The 18,094-nt window shown below is 41.1% G+C and overlaps 1 protein-coding gene across 9 annotated transcripts in view; it reads left to right on the plus strand.

Annotated features, from left to right (window-relative positions):
* Positions 1 to 18,094, plus strand: part of hoxb3a (homeobox B3a) — a 79,505-nt gene that overhangs the window by 45,344 nt on the left and 16,067 nt on the right. Inside the window, exon 1 of one of the 9 annotated variants that reach the window (XM_026165921.2) lies at positions 4,609 to 5,455. The exons of 5 other annotated variants lie outside the window; for them this stretch is intronic. The gene's annotated coding sequence lies outside the window, so the exon portion shown is untranslated. Of the gene's footprint in view, positions 1 to 4,608; positions 5,456 to 10,005; positions 11,722 to 16,411; positions 18,065 to 18,094 lie in introns of those variants that run through there. 3 more of the 9 variants (XM_026165922.2, XM_026165919.2, XM_026165920.2) reach the window with 3 other exon arrangements.

The following is an 18,094-nucleotide window of genomic DNA, read 5'->3' on the forward strand; positions in this document are numbered from 1 at the left end:
CCAACCGATGGAACTGATGTTTCAACAGCAGCTTTGCACAGGAAACAGAACACTCACACATGCAGTGGAACATCAGGTGCCAGGCACCGAATATGAGCGCATGTGTTCAGCGATCGTCATAGACTGGAACACACACAGATACACAAAAGTTACACAAACCTCTGTATTTTCCTCCCTCCCTTCCTCCCTCCCTCTATGGCCCGCGTTTGCTAATTGCTAGACAAATCGCCCGCTCCTTTTCCCCGTCATCTCTCTCTCTCTCTCTCTCTCTCTCTCTCTCTCTCTCTCTCTCTCTCTCTCTCTCCCAGCATCCACGTTGCCCGAGAAATTTATTATTCTGGAGAGCTCGAGGAGCCGAAGAGGTCACAGTGTAGGCGCGCGGGCTGCAGGAGGAGGTCGTCACGAGAGATATATGGTTGCCAGGCTTTTAGTGCTGCACGGGCTGAGCGCGTGCATGAGCGCGTGCGGGGGAGCCATTTAAAAGTAGACACGTATTAAGTATTAAAAAGAGAGAGCCAAATAGCGGCTGCCAAGTAGCAGCACGCGCATACACGCTCTTTGTGGATTCCAATCCGTGCCTGGTTAGTCAAAGGGTTTTCTAAATAATTAAATACTTTTTTTTCAATAATGTGCCAATTAATCACGAGCTCAAATATTATTATATCGTTAACCCAGGCAATGAAGAATTACAGAAATTGCTAGTGTCTTGCCTTTATCAGCACTAATAACTTTATTAGTAGCAAGGACGGCAGAAGAGCTTTCGAGTGGACTTCGCTGCAGAACAAAAGGAATGATGGAATGATGATTCTAATGGGGTTTAAACAACTTTTGATAATCATTTGTTTGCTTGGTTTTTGTTTCAGCTCTGCAGCTGGCTCGTATTCAACTCCAATGTTCCCGTCCCTGATAATAAATGTATAATGAAGAAATCACGTGTCAATTTGTGACCAAGTGTTGTCAGACTTCCAGTGAAATTTGAAGACAAGCAGGCCTGCAATCTGATGAAGTTACTATTGTACGATACAGCATGCAGCTCTCATATCCGTTACATGTGAGTGATAAATAGGTTTCTGTTGCCTGTATGACTAATGGCGGAGAATTAGGCCCATACAAGCCTATTTATACTGTTGGATTAACCAACTTCTCTTTACTTTTTACTGCAGCATCCTAATGACAAAGACTCACTGCCTTTTCATATAAAGTATAGTTGGAATAGCGCACTGAGAGCAGCAAATCGGAGACACGTAAGAATGAGGATTTGGTAAAATCTGCCGTTTGTTTACGTTTATTATAAGTCACTTCTAATCGTTTTCAAGCATTTTAGAAAAAAAAGATATCTGAGTGGCATGTTCTAAAGATCTCAATCATTTACACGCTGGCTTACCCTCAATTCCACAGTGAGGATTTCAATGAATAATGTGTCTTTAAATATAGCTAGAACTTCACAGAGGCAACAAAGACAGTTGTAAATAAGGTACATTTTGTAGTATTATCAGTTTTTTTCAGGCTATAATATTTATCATTGTTTCTAAAATAAGTCTGAGCATTATAATATTGTTGCAAATGGCGCGTTCGTGGCAAAATGTTTTGTGTGCGTCTGTCGCTGCTTGTGCAGGTTAATGCTGCATTAAATACCCCGTAACAGGGCGGGGGGGGGGGGGGGGTGTCACTATAACTGTCTATCGTCAGTAAGGATGATAGTAAAAATCAAATGTGTATGATAAAAGATATGATAAATAATTGTCTAATTATGCTTTTTGCATGTTTTTACCTTTTGGATGCTTTCTTTACGGACTCTCTGACCACCATCATGTGCTTGTACTTTGAGTTTAATTAATTTTTCCTAAAAAACAAACACACATTAAGCAAAGTTGGCCATGAATTTGACGGATAAAAATATTGCTCTTAATTTTTTTTGTCCAGTTTTCCATTCCATTCCATTTTGATGTTTTTACAGATTTGTTCCTCACAGTCTTGTAAAGTGAAAATCTGACAGACATCAATCAACCCTGCAGTTTATATCACGCTCTATTATTGATATTACAACACAATAAATAAACTGTACGTGGATATATTAACTGCTCGCTAATATCTTATATGATATAAATTACTGTGAAGCCATAACAGACTACAATATGAAACTAATCCATACTTTTTCCATTTTCCCTTTAAAATGAACTAAAGTGAACCACTAACCCACCAGTCTGATCATAAACGGCCACACAGTTGTGGTTGTGTTTTCTAATTATTCCATGCAGGCGAGTTTCGAACAGGATTCTGAATAATAATAATAATAATAATAATAATAATAATAATAATAATAATAATAATAATAATAATAATAATAATAATAATAATAATGTTGCCATAAATAATAATGTGACTTAGTTCATTATATAGAGCAGAGAAGAAGACAAAGAAGGAGGAGTAAAAGAAGATAGTACTTCTGTTTTAGGATGTTTAAAACTATACTCGTGAAACTGACCCGGGGACGTCACCGCTTTAATCCCAGAGCGACGTCACCGCTTTAATCCCAGAGCGGAGGGAAGACCTCACGTCTCGCACGTGGAGAAGAATATTAGGGGGGGAAATGGTTGTATGCGTACTGCTATCTCGAGACAGATTTACGAGGCGCAGTAAAAGGCAACGTGTCGGGGCAGGCTAAATCAATCTCTCTCTCTCCCTCTCATTGTCTCCCCTGTTTCTCTCACACACATCTCCCACTACTATTACTACTACTACTACTGCGACTACTGATATTATTATTATTATTATTATTATTATTATTATTATTATTATTATTATTATTATTATTATACATTTTCTCACCTAGAATATGTGAGCGATAAATCACATCTCGGCACTTTCATTTTCAGGCCATTATCCATCTTAACAAAAGATTTCTCTCTTTTTATTCAAAACTTAGTTAATCATTAACGACGAGGAAGAATCTACCTGTCTATCTACCATCACTGACCTAGAAAGCCCCAGGATCTCAAAGAACTCTTTTACAGTCTTTTCAAGTGCCGACTCTCAGTTCTACTGATAAATCTTAAACTAGCTATTTGAAGCTGGCGTGGATCGCGCGGTGTTGTGTTGTAATGCTGAGTATAAGTGAATTATTCGAGGAGTATAAATGTAAAATAATGCATGGGTCATTTTGTTCTCATGATATGAATGGATAAAGATGCAGATGAGTGAAAAATCCTCCGCCCGTCGCTTTTGGGACGTTTTGAAACGGTTTGGTGTTTTGCGGTAATGGCTTTGCATGCGGTTGTGCCAAGTTTACAGGACTGATTCTATGGCCGTTGTCAGGCCGGCCCAGGTCTTCGCTGCTGCTTATCTTAGCTGTTGTTTCAAACTGTGATTGCTATAATTTATGGCCGTCATTAAAGACGCCATCATCACCACGGCAAATGTTTGATTTCAATCTTGTTGTGGGTAAAAATCTCCGCGGTGCTGGCAGCGTATATTTAAAGGAGTATCTGCATGTTTTTAGTGCATCAGAAAGAAGAAATAAATACACGTCCAAGCAGGTCTGTCACTGTTAATAGTTTACAGCCACATTTGTTTCCTTTTGCCAATTATTTGGAGACGTGTCATGGGTAGATTGCATTTTTAAAAGCAAACTGGCCAGTTGCATTTCTGTACTGCACTTTTGAGAAAGCTACTCTTTGTTTGCCAATATTGCTCTTTTGTGTCACTTGAATAGAAATCGAAATATTTTTACCTTTCCCTGACGGTTTTGGTAAGTCCCTAAAAGAGGATCCTTTATGTTTTAATGGATGATTTTCTAAAAGCTCTTTAAAAGTCTCTCCATCGCCATGAGCGGAAAAATAAGCGCTTTCTTGAGGATCCCGAGGCCCATGCTTTGACCTTGAAGTGTTTCTTATTTGCTACTCAGCAGCTAGGTTAGCCTTCAGAGCCTCAACATTTTTTTCTACTCCAAGTCTCTATTGTTCTGCTGGAGTCGGCTCGAGCTTTGGTAGCCCGCAATAGAAGGATTCCAACGTTCTATTGTTGCAGCTCAGTCGGCCTCATGGCGGGGGTTTTGTCAGTTCGCTGTTTCTTCATCTACTCTTTTCTTTCTTCCTCTGCGGTCTCTTTCTTTTTTTGTTTTGTTTTTGTGAGAGCTCTCTTCTCTTCTTTGCTACTTTACCGAACTCGAAATAAGTAATACAAATCTCATTCTAATCGAATTACACTTCGCCACCGCACCAAAATCTTGTTAATGGGATTAAAAAAAGTAAGGTGAAGTTGGTTAATTGAGTCCAAGCAAAATATTTAATTCTGAATTTTATTATCCTATAGAGTTCGGAGAAAAGCCTGCCTTATATTTAGTTTTGGGTTTCCAGACGCCTAACAGGATGTCTGTCCTAATTATCAAACAAACAGATTTGAGGAAATTTGTTCTCACTGACACAGATGGCAGGTAGTCTTTGCTACCGTTAAATATTTAGTTTAGCTTCAAGACTGGAGTGAATATGACACCGAAACAAGAAAAATACCCCCCCCCCCCCCCCCCAGCGCTGTGTATCTGATAAATTATTGCCGCCATCATCGGGTATTTCCTTTTTCTAGAAACACTGAAATATAGCACAGGCTCAAATGTAAGACGGAGCAACGGAAGGAATCCCGCTTCTTTGGTCGGCTGACGGCGAGCTGAGAAAGAGATGACAGTGAGCAATAACGAAGAACGAGTGTGAGGCGTGCAGTCATTTTTAAAAGACGAATTCATCTTTTATCGGCCCCTCTGTGTGTCTGTCCCAGGCCTCCACTGCTTTACCCTACACACGAACATCCTCCGACTGAAAAGTCAACACAAGTGTTTCCTTTTCTTCTTCTTCTTCTTTTTTTGACTTCATTTGGACTCCTGCATGCATGCATGCATCCACGGGCCCGTGTGGGTCCCACAAACGGAGAGAGCCCCCACCACCACTACCGCCAAACACCTCCCGCCCCAACAACACATCACGTGATTCATTAAATAATTAATGCAGAGGTTGTAGAATAGATATGTTTTCGTCAGGAATATAACTGCGAGACGTGCCGCTGCTCTTGACGTAGAACTGTCCTTTCACCCCCCCCCCCCCCTCCAAAAAAAAAAAAAAAACAGCGGTGAAAGAGAGCGAGAAGAAAAAATAGAAAGAGAGGGGGAGAGAGGGGGAAAAGAGGAGACACCAAGAAACACCAACAGAGAGAGGGGGAGTGAGTGAGAGAGAGAGAGAGAGAGAGAGGGAGAGAGAGAGAGAGGGAAAGAGAAAAGATAGAGGGAGGCTGCAATAAAACAAATTTGGACGGGCGTGTATCTTGCGGGTCGTTGTGGACACCGTGAGTATTGCGGAAGGAAAGGAACTGCATGGGGGGAAACCACACTCCTTCCTCATCTTCTCCGCCGCTGCGCCGCCTTCTCCCGCATCCCTCTCTGTGAATCATAGGCTACTTTAACATCGTGGTAAATATTGCCCCCCAAATACTCGTCTTTCGCCGTGTGTTTTTTATGTCGTGCATGTTTCTGTCGTGTTGTTTACACATCACCCCCCACCTATCATCATCACCATCAGCCATTGTTTATGGGTTGTAGCGTGCAGCCGAGCAGCCTGAAAACCAGAGAGAGAGAGAGTGAGGGAGAGAGAGAGAGCGGTGCAATGCTAGCCGACGGCTGTTTATATTTTAAGAAACACTTGGATATTCTTCTCCATCTTTCGTCCATCACTTCATGTCTGCTTTTACATCTCTCTCTATCTGTCTGACTCTCTGTCCATTCCTCTCTCTCTCCCTCTCTCTTTCTCTCACCCTCTCCCTCCCTCTCTCTCTCGTTTCCCCCTCTCTCTCCCAGCTAGCTACTTCTCTTGATTTATTGTAAGGCTCGGTGTCAGCGTGCGGCCGGGGCTGCCGTTGTGTGTTTGTGAGGGAGCGCTGTTGTTTATGGCGCTGCCCACGATAAATCACGGTTTCCTGCGCTGTGTGTAAGACGGCTGGGGAAAATGACGGTCGATGGACCGACGGTACAGGGGAAAGAGGAAGGAGAGCAGGAAGAGTTCATGCCACGGCTGCGCCACTGGCTCCTCTTTCCCCTTCCTCCTCTTCCGGCTTAATTTCCACTTAATCTCTCTCGTCCTTCTCGGCCCCCATGCACGCCCCTGTGTTTTCTTTCTTTTTTATTCTTTTTTGTCCTTTAGCTTTGTTTTTTTACACTTTAATTATTACTCCGGGCGTTTCGGGTTTTCCCGCTTCAGTATGACAGTATTTGGCTGTAGCTTTCAGGTCTTGAATTACTGAGACGACCAATTAACGAGAGATTTGTTTAAATTTGGCACACCGGGGCACGGCTCGGCCGGCATGAAATCTCATAAAAAAGACCAATGGGCCAGGAAAAGCTCATCTATCTAGCCGGGAGGCAGAAATGAATCCAAGTAACTCAGCCAAGGAATTCGGACTAAAGATGGAAATGACAAGGAAACCTTGTTGATCTTCATTAAGTCCCTGGTTTGTAAATGAAATGCAATCATTAGGCTGCTTTCTGCACTGAAACAGGCTTTGCAGTGAAGATGGACTTTTTACGTACCAACAAACCTAACTGCATCTTATTGTACATTTTAAATTATCTACTGTTAGGCGCTATGTGGCATCAACTTTAACTTAATGCAACAAATAAAGTTTTGTTTCTCCTTATTGCCCATTTTCTGTGGATGCCCGTCGGAATGGAGCTGTTCGCCATTACACATGTCAGAGCTCAGTGTCTCTGCTTTGGCTCAAATCCTCCACCGTGAGTCAGAGCTTCTAATGTGGTGAGCAAAATAAGATGCAGACATGGGAGGACCTTCCTCTCTATTTCCCCATCCATGTTTATATTCACACGTGTCTGCTATTAAGCTGGGTGCATTTCGTGTGCCCTCTTGTAATGGAAAGTCAGACACTATGAGATGTTCCATTTTTTTGTCGTTTCCATTGCCAGTAGGTGTGTGTGTGTGTGTGTGTGAGAGAGAGAGAGAGAGAGAGAGAGAGAGAGAGAGAGAGACACACAGTGTACTAGGCTTGCTGCGTTGTTTTGGTGTGATACATTTGCAGCATTGCAAACAATGAACTGCAAGACTGTTTTACAGATTTTAGTGTTATTAATATTATTAATATTTTTTATTACAAATTACAAAACAATAGGGTTGGTATTGGAACTGATGGATGTGCCCCTCGAATCGTTTTACAATTAAGGCCGGGCCCCTTTGCAGCATGGTCCTCTCTCTCCTTCAGTAGTCTCGTTCCCCGCTTGGCCATCAGCAGCAGTGTAAACCTTAGCTTAACCAAATTAGAGCTTCTCCGCCGGCCTCCCATCACATAATAACGACAGCAGCAACAAAAGGCGGCGCTTTTCAAGATGTGTATTCCTGCTCTCCGCAGCCCTGTCAAAAACAATATCTCGCCTCATTTCTGTAGACAGAAAAGGGGGTGGATTGTGGCACCAACCCCCAATACCCCCCCCCCCCCCCAATACCCCCCCCCCCCCCCCCCCACACACACACACACACACACACACACACACACACACACACACACACACACACACACACATGTATTTAGATGACGATGCAGCATTGAAATAGTGCTTGAAATATTTTATCTTATTTTATCTCAGCCATGTGTCCACAGCTAAGTATGTTTGGTATGACAAGATAGTTCCAGCTCAGACTCATCTGAAATAATTGAAATGTTTGAAACGGTCCTGAGAAATGATATCGCGCCCTGTCTGACATCCATTCAAGCTGGTGCTGTTATCCACGTTTAACTTCTCTGAGACCGAACTGTGTTCACTCGGTCCGGTATTTATGTAGCCTTATGTTCTGTAATACAAATGTGGAAAGAAATTAATATTAGGCATTAATGTGTTACTGAGGCGTGCCTTCTATTGAAAGACCACAAATAACTGACGCTGAAATTAATGTTTACACTGAAGCCCGCTGCAGGGCAATTGTAATACTGGCAGCTCGTTTTAGCAGAGAATAAAAGAGGCAGCTAAAATGCTATTGGAATAAAAAATAAGCATTTGTTCACGGTTTGCTTTCCACTCTATAATTACAATGGTCAGAAAAGTAAAGACAATATTTGATCATATTATGTTAACTATTAAATGTCTTTTTTGTCCAATTAACCAAATGTGAAATACCTATGCACGGAGAGTCCGCAACTGTACAAAAGATGTTCAACAGATGTTCAAAGCTAACGTTATCATATTACAGTACATGTTTCAATATCACTGGTGTTGTCGATCGCGGTTTTTGTGATACGCGTATTATTTCTCATTAAGAGCAGTTTGTCGAAGTACCTTCCTTTTCATCCTTTATCGGTGCATTGCTTGTTTTCTTGTGTTGCTCTTACGTCCTACGTTTCTGTTAACATTCACTGTGATTGAAGCATCCTTTTATTGCACATGTTCATAGACAAGGTACAATCCTACGCATCTTAAAGAGAAGCAAAAGCAAGTAGGCACAAGACACAAGACCTCACACAAGGCATCTGCCCACTCATTGCTGAGACTGGCAGCCATATTGACTGCTTCACTGTTCTTTTTCCCTAGCAGGAAATATTTTCAGTCCTGGGAGCGACCAATCTGAAAAGAGTGAATCATTCTTTTAAAAATTGTATTTAAAATATTTAGTTCAGTTTTAACGCCCTCTCTATTTACACACAAGCTAGAGATATAGTAGCCACATATTAACGCAATAAAATGACATGTAACCTTTGTGCGGCACATACATCCGTATAGAGACAGTGCGATTTTGTGAAATTATACATATGTATGTTACATAGCAAAATGTTTTTGTTGTGACCACATTTAAAAAAATAATCATAAAGTGTATTTAAAATACTCTGTTCATGCAAATGAAATCCAAATGAAGAAGCAGCACTGACGAACTGAACAGTCCTCAAAATGTGTCCCACTTCTAGCAGAAGACTGGTGCCTAAAGTTAAACTGATTTCTTTTTTAAATTTTTAATTGTATTTTCCAATACATCGTGCTCAATAGTCGCTTGCAGAAAATCTCAGTTTAATTGCCTGCTAGCGGGTAAAGCGAAAAACAAGGGAAAAAAACGAAACGAAAATGGAAATGGAAAGACAGAGAAGAGTAGGGTTTCCTCGAAAACAGTCAAAACATAAATCCGAGGACTACTCGGCCTCATAAATCTGCAGCTGATGGACGTTAACGAGGGAGAGATTTAGCGTGGGAAAAATAATGTTTACAAAAACCGGTTACATTCTTTTAAAGGACCCCTAACATGAAAGATTTATTACAGTACAGACACACAATTAACCAATGTAAGCACGACGATATCTCATTATTATTATTATTATTATTATTATTATTATTATTATTATTATTATTAATAATAATAATAATAATAATAATAATAATAATAATAATAATAATAATAATAATAAACCGAAAGTCCCATATCTCTTACTGGCCGGAGTTAACCACTCACGCTCCGCGCGCCAGGTACTTCCAGAGCTCTTTCTTGCGCGGAGACGATTACCCGTTTGAAAATAAATCAGTAAGAATCCTTCTGCTAATTTATAAACGTCTGCGTGAAGGTAGTGATTCGAAGCTTGTGAAAAATGAGACGCTGAAACCGTATCCAAAACCCGAGAGCTCCATTTTTTTCTCTCCCTTCATCACCCATTTGAACCGGGCCGGAGAGCCAGCACAAGCGCGATAAGACAGCCCGAGCTGCTGAGGCGGAAATGTTTCCACCAGGAGTGGAGGGAGAGAGCAGGCGCGAACTGATTTCCTTTCTCCGTTCTCTTTCTTCTATCATAACAGAAAACTAAAAATACCGGCTTTACTTTTGTGTAATTGAACTTGTCTCTCACGTACTCATTCGCGCGCTCTCTCTCTTTATCTCTCATTGTGTGTGTAGAGGGCATGTTTACAAGCGTGGGCAGATGACACACGTACCTTTTACAAGCGTGAATTTGTGTCTGTGGTGGTGGTGGTGGTGGTGGTGGTGGGGGGGGGGGGGGGGCAAGTGCATCTGTTTGTATCGGCGCAAGTAAGGATAAACAGGACTTAAAATCCACACGTGCAAAGTAGATTAGAATACTGTTGCTATAACGCTTCATATCTAGTCACCGTTTGTATATCACATCAACATCATAGATTTGAACACATATATATCTCTTGGTTGCGTGGTTGTATGCAACTTTTGAACCTTAACATTAATAATGAATACATCGGAGATCTTAAAGTAATTGCGCATAGGCTAAAATCGCCCACTAATTGTGTAAAACCAAGCGAGGTGGAAATGGCTCCCCTCTGTGAACGCGCAGGTCAAATCACAGCGGAATTTCTGCTCTCTCGGCCTCCTTCTCCCTCTTCTTCTCCTCTGATCGCGCTCAGTTTGACGCCATGTAATAACCAACATCTGGCCTTTGCGCAGGCAGTATGAACAGGCAGGTTACGGTGAACCTCGCTAACCCTTCTGGTGCACCTTAACCACACTCCCTTATTGGACAGGAACAAAACCAGAACTCCCTTTTCTCCCTCCCAGATTCCCCAGGTTGTCTAGGTTGTCAGACTGCAAACTGCTTCAGGAACAGTTCACAGTGTCAAGCCGTCTGTCCAGAAAAGCAGGGACCGCCGAGAGAAGAGACTATATTCCAGCGGTAACCAAAGAAGCAGTTACGACGCGCCTGAAGATACGTGTTTTAGGCTTAAACGTAGATTGCTTTGGTCTGCAGAGGTTTTAGCTCACCAAGGTTACTCATTGCTAGTAGTAGCAATAATAATAATAATAATAATAATAATAATAATAATAATAATAATAATAATAATAATAATAATAATAATAATAATAATAATAATAATAATAATGGTGAATTTGGTTAGCTTGCACCAAAGAGAGCGAGGGAAGATGAAGACGAAGATAGAGAATGGAAAAGGAGGACTGCGTGACCCTCTTTTTAGTTAAACGAAAGAGAAGGGAAGAAAGGGGAAGGAGCAGCGAAAAGCAGCCCAGGGAATACAGCGTCACCCTCAATCCAGGAAAGCTCTATCCGTTTTTATTCTGAAGTCCAGCTCAGAAAGAGGCCCACCGGAGCTCAGCAGTCTCCCAAACATTAGTGGGGTGGACAGTGTCAACTCGGACGACAAAACAGACAAACGTAAGCCCTGGATGTGGCTCTGACCAGGAACGTACCAGCCCGCTACAAGGGGAGTTTTACAGCAAAAGGCGGAGGGGGTGAGCGCGTGCATGCGGTGTGTCGTTTAGGGTAAAGTCGCACCGCGAGCCCCAGACCAAGCGGGTTCCGTCAGCGTGCTTGCTGTAGGTAGGCTTGACTGCTGGAGATTTATAGCAGAGCCGCTCCAGATTTATGTCTTTTCCCAAACCGGTCATGCAAACGATTGGCGTCTCCTTTACGCCGTGTCACAGAAGCGCCATAATGAGCTCACCAGTGCTATAATAACAGGTAACGGTGCAGTTTAAACGTCGGCTTTAATTGGCATAAATAACGTTTTAGTGCCATTTTGGACTCCAACCTCTAGGAGCGACTGCTTGTATTTAAGTACAATTAATTAAAAGAAAATACGCCCAAGCCTTTCGGAGAGGATTCAGTGGTCATCCTAACTGTAGCTAGTGTGTCCGTCCGTGTCCAAAACAGACTGAAACCAGGAAAAAACCGAACACCAGGAGGATATCCATCTGGAAAGACACGCCAAGAGCGCAGGTAAGGTCTGTCGGGCTGCTTCTTGCTCAGTGTCCCCGTGCTTATTCCCGAGGCGTCCCCATTCCACACACTCCACCGCTCGACATGTCATTAATTATCTGTTGTGTGACCGCGGTCTCTCTCAAACTCGCACAGGCATCCATAGGGTGAAACCGCGTGCAAGCTCTATTGCTAGCCAACACTTTTTCTGTGCGCGCGTGCGTGTAGGCAGCTGAAGACAGATGCATCCGAATTGGTAACAGAAAATAGGACGAACTCTGTCTCTTACTTTCTCAACCTCCCTGCTCACTCGCCCCACATTTGGAAAGCAGTATGCCTGCTAGACTAAGTGAGGTGTTAGTATGTGCATGTTAGCGTGCGTGCGTGCGTGGGACAGAGAGAATGAGTCTCGGCGATTAGGGGCATGGCTGCTATGTATAAAGAAGGAAGATGCATGCTAGCCACGACGAAATTTGGGATAGTGTGACGATTGCTTACTCAAAAAATCAACCCCCATCTCACCCTTTGGCCCCACAAAAATATTAGCTCCAACCAATTTTAAACGAAATGGTTATCAATAGACGTCGAATTACAAATGCAACTATTGTAAAATAACTACAAACAGAAATCATTTGGTCTAATGCGTTGCCTTTCTCCTCCTTACACCAAGACGTGGGTCCATTTATTGAGTGATCACAAGGATATGAAAACACCATAAGCAAAACTGGATCACAATCAAATTATACAATGGCTGAGGTGAGAAATTAAGGTCCATAAAAAAGTGCATTAAATATAGATTTACCATACAACCATCAGTTCTTGAGCCCCTTAACACATTTATTGCGAAAGAACAAGATTTCAGAGTCAAAACTGTGACTTTATTCATTTATGTAGTCTCCATATTGTTTATGAACTGCAGATATAATAACTGCACTCATCCAAGGAAAACAGCCCACTAGTATACTATGCTATTATTATTATTATTATTATTATTATTATTATTATTATTATTATTATTATTATTATTATTATTATTATTATTATTAAAGAGAAACACTTAAAGGTTTGGTAACTATAAGAAGAGCTATTCCTGAGAGCTCACATCCACCAGTCTGGAAAGGCAAAAGCAAAAGTGCTGTCTTCTGTTGTTTCTAAGAAAGCAGTTATTTCAAAAATCCTAGCTTGTTTGTTCTTGTGTATTTTTACATCTAATGTCAACTGATATATATGATTTTAATCAAGTTTAAAAAACGGCCATATTCTAAAATGCTGAACATATCAAATACTCCCACCCTGTATCATCCAGGCTAAATCTGAGTTGCTTATGCCATCTCGTGTAACAGTGGTTAGATCCTCTGGACTTACCTTGAAGTATTTTGCTAAGTATAGAGGTATATAGATTTAAAAGTTATGAAAACCCACAGCAAGTCTAGCACAGCTGTGATTTAATCGATTTCCTCGTGTATCACTGACAAAGTATGGGCAGAATACCAATCATAGTAAAATAGTAGGGGCAAGAACAACTAACACTGTTGCTGTGTATAAAGCCTGACAGGTCTGGCTGAGATCCATAAAGCTGCTTTCTCCCGCTGTAACACACTACTGTCTGCTGCTAGGCCAAGTGGCCCGATTATATTACAGTCACTGGCTTCTTTTTCTGAAACTTGCATCATAAGAGGACCATGTTGTCAGGAAATGGATGCAGGCCTTTTATAGTGGTGCAGGTTGTTCAACATTCAGTGTAATGAGGCCTCAGAGCTATATAATAACAACTTAGGAAAATCCATTTTGAAAGCCCTGCCAAACCACAAATTACTATAGACACATATCACTGAATGCTTCTGTCCCTAGATGGACTAACTCTCAAATGCAGAAAATGATTGTTTTTGACCAACAGGCAGCCACAATGGCTGCATGTCCAGAAAGCCTACATACCAACAATGACAAATTCTACAAAAAACATGGTCAAACGAGACCTTACGTTTATTCTCCTCTGATCCATAATAATACACCAAATCTAATGGAACTCTACAAGTGGCAGCATTCTATTCTGCATTAATAAATAATCTATGTCAAAGTGAGTTAAATATTGATGCGGTACAAAACTCTGTGATGTCATTATTTTTGGTCTTCAGCATATGATCCAGAAAGAACCGACTGTGTAATCCCACTACCACCATTATCCCCACCCACCACCCACCCATCACTATTTATGGTGGGTCTTGTATGTCTTGTATACATACATACCTGCATGTCACTACCTGTAACAGGTTTCTGCAGTGCACAATACTGACCAATATAATCACCATCTATGCGTCTGTCTTAGATGTGAATAAAGAAATATTAAAAATAAAATATAACCAGGTTCCACCTATTAGACATATGAATCAAAATGAAAGCGTTACAAATTACAGACTGACTCAAATTTTAGGTCACTTTTGAAATCTATTACATTTGAATGTAATATTTACAGATAAACAATTTCATTTTAATATGCAGTATTTATATTATATGGTGTTTGATTATGAATTTAGATAAAAGTCAGGAAGTCTACACATCTAAAAGTAATGCTGAATTACAATGTAAGAAGTGGAGTTTAATATGCTCAGTAGCCCGCACCACTATTAGTAATGTATGTCCTTTCCTTCCCCATGAGTAACATTTACAGTGTAATTGCTTTATAACTGCCAGGTTTTATTCCCTCGTACCTACAGTCTACATACTGTTAAGAGCAATTTGATATTTATAGGTATACGTGAAATCTTACATTTAAAAAAAAATATTTGGAAAATCTTGGAAATTTTTGAGACATTGCTGACTGTATCATTAACTGCCAGCTTTTTCCTATCGCGGTGAGCTTTTGTTCAATATTACACATTTAGGTAAAAAGGTAATTAGCTAACCATTGACTTTGTGAATACTACCTGCCACTCCCCCACCCCCAACAGACACACACACACTTGCATGGGAGGTCACATCCATCCCTGTTCAACCTATGCCTGACAGGCTTGGTGAGCTTGGCACTTTTCATGGCCCAGGAGCAGAAAGAACAATTCGACCCCCACATCATACCTTCTGGTAAACCCCAAGAACCCCCCTTCCCCTTCTTTCCTTCTCCTAGTGTCAGGGCTTTCTTTTAGTTTGAGGTCAAAGATTAGCATCTCTGATAAAGATTAACTCCGTGTCAAAGGAAGGCGTTGATGGTATGAGTTTCTGATTTAGGACTCTTAGTGAAATGGGGTTAGTTCTTTGGGAAGTTGTGCGACCCTGCCTGGAGCAGTAAAGGAGAGTAACACTGGGCTAAAATGATATACAAGTAGCTAAGTGTAGAAAAGAAAAAAATCATACAATGAAAGGGTATAAGGGATGTAAGAACTTGTTAAGCTCAGCTCTTGTTGTTGGATATGTTTGTGCATAATCCCTGTTTGAATTTGAGGGGCCATGAAGCAGAAAGCAGCTTCAGCAGAAGCACGTGGTTTACATAGAGTTCAAACAGGTCTTTTGTACACAGGACGAGTTAATGCCTCAGTTATGTGTCTACAGCAACAGACATTAAGTAGGTTTATTCAGATTTCACAATCCTGAATGACAAGAAAGTATTCACTAGGTGAATAGCATACCAGCAAAGATGTGAACTAATATTTTTTAGTTCACATAAAAAACACTTTTTACAAATTTGGCTGTACACACCTATGGAGGTTTAGCGTTTTCTCACAGAGTGGCTTGTGGTTGTAAACCTTACTAATAAAACAACAACACCAAAGATATGAATTAGTAATTTTCCACATGGCACAGTTACACAAACATGCTCCTTGGCTGAGATGTTTAAAAAAAATGCTTGTTCATGCACTTGAATTGTTTGAATTTGATTAATTTAACTTTCCAGGCATTTTGTTTTTGCATTAAATTTAGAATGGAATATGGGAAACAAACCAAAAGTCCTTTCACCCCCTCTGAGACCCACTCCTTAGTTAAACAAACTGGAAGCAGATGAACATGTAAGACTTCTCTCTCTCTCTCTCTCTCTGTTTCTTTCCCTGGTGCATATCTGCCCTCTGAAAAATGGTGTTGAAAGTGGTATGTCATCTGCAAGAGGGGAGGAGATGAAATGTGTTGCAGTGCTAGGTTTGTTGTTGTGTCTGTGATGTCGGTATCAATGCTGCATGGCTGTTCGAGCTCATTACACTTGAAGAAACTCTGCAAATAGACTTGATGAAAAAGTCTTTTTTGGACACAAAGAGTATGGACATTGACTGATCTCTGAGGAAGGTGGTGGTGATGGCAGTGGGTGTCCTTATGGACATGGAAGTATCCCAGAGTGTAACAGGTATTCCATCTGTTCTAGAGAAAGGTGCGTGTCATTGTGATAAAACGTATTTTTATTCAACAAAGCATGTGTGAAATTTAAAAACTGACTAATTTTGGGTTTATTGTGGAAATAATGTTTTGAACTTTGAATCTTTTAGAGTAAAATGAGCAAACATGGAAGAAAATCAGATATAAATTAATTCCGACAAACAGTAAATCATTATGTGACATCAGAATGCCAAAATTCTGATGTTAATATTTTCATCTTAGAAAGCATGAACTAGCAGCTTCTCTTCTGTGACTCCATTTGCTATCTAAATAAAATGCTAACCACTGTGATCATTTGAAAAGAATGCAAGTGGCCGGAAGCCCGCTGAAGTTGCACATGATGTCAAATCCAGAAAGTGGATGCACACGGGGGATGTGCTCAGCAGATCTGCTTAAACAAGCCTTAAACAAGCTATCTATAGCTTGTTTAAGGTAAGGTCAGATTGTTTTAAAGTTCTTAGGTACCTCGTCATGGAAAGCTCCACAAAAGAGTTACCGGCAGAGTTATCTGACATCATAGACAGAGATTATTTAAAACCTCACAGCTGACACCAAACACTGACAAAGAAAAAAAAAATCATTGCGATGTGGTTAAATAGATAAATATCAAGCTAGTTTGAATAATTATAGAAACAGGTGGGTTGCAGGCATATTATCAATGACATTCTAACTAAAATAAATTTGCCAGTGCCAGTATGGAAATGCTGTTTCAATAACTGCTGCTGACTGAAGACCTATACTTTAAAAGTCTACTGACTTATTGAGTCTGCCTCGACTGCTCATGCTTGCAACTTAAAATAAAGCTGAGTGCTAAAGGTTATCAGAGTCTGAGTCAGTGTTCAAAGCAGAAACTGGAATTCTAGTTGTGACCAGTTGGTTGATCATTGCAGAGCTTATCCATTGCTGCTCCAGGGTCAAAGGTCACTTTTAGAAAGCTGTTATCCAATATGTCACTGTATGAGTGCTTCAGCGAGAGCTTTCAGCTTTTCCTGTTAGGCACAGGATTGAAAAAATATAGCAAGGTGTGATGTGTTTCAGTTGTGTTTGAATCATGTCCGAGGTCAGAGGAAAACAAGCACTAAGGAAATTGCAGCAGAAAAAGAAAAAGATTTTTTATGTCCAACTAATCTCACTAAACGTGTATCTTTAAAGACTCAGTGTGTGCATATGTTTTCTGAAAAAAAACTGGTCTGGTGATTTCACCGCCAGACCCGGCAGAGATAAGAAGAGAAAGCCGAAAAGCACGAAACTTTTTGCACACCGCGAAACTTTGAAGCCTAGCAGTGAGCAGCATCAGGTCCCATAAACCCTCTCAGCCTTAAAAAAAAAAATACATCTTCGTAAAAAGTAGTAGACCTGTTAGCTGTAGGATGCAATGGAGTCTCAGAAAAACAAATGCCTTCGTTATCCTAATCCTTGAATGTTTACAGCCAACTATATGCTGCAGTATTGCTGTATTTATTAAAAAGAGAAAGAGAAAATCACACACTTGTTTCATTTCGCGCTCCTCCTTTCCTTTCCCTCTCTATGTCTCCATCTCCCTAGAGTCTAAAACCTGCTGTTCACATCCACTTCACATTCTGATAAATTATGGGCCAACAGCCTTTGTTGCACACCTTTTTCTGCTGCTTCTTTGTCGCTCCTTTTAAACTTTTACAGAGAAAAGCTTCCATCCATATTGTGGTATTTTGAGTCCTGGTTGCAGCCAGAACTCCCCTTCTCTCCCCCAGCCTCCTCTTCCTCTAAGAAAAAAAAAACGCTCATCAGCTGTTCTGGGGGCTCTAGGGGCTCTGGAGGCGGCCTCCTGTCTTTGTCTCGGCGTACAGGCTAGCTGGCTAAGCTAGTCGGCCCTTGCATCACTTTCTGGGCAACTTTAGACTAGTCCACTCCTGCCTGCTCTGCGGCTGCAAAAATCAGACCGTAACCGGCGGGGCTGAGGGGGAAGGGGGGCACACTGAGGAGACCCAGACTGAAGGAGCTGCAATGGGTATGCACAGTAGCCAGAGCGGTGCGTGAGTTCTTGGATGGAAACGATAAA

Source organism: Astatotilapia calliptera, chromosome 4, assembly GCF_964374335.1.
Source record: "Astatotilapia calliptera chromosome 4, fAstCal68.1, whole genome shotgun sequence".
Taxonomy (NCBI): Eukaryota; Metazoa; Chordata; class Actinopteri; order Cichliformes; family Cichlidae; genus Astatotilapia; species Astatotilapia calliptera.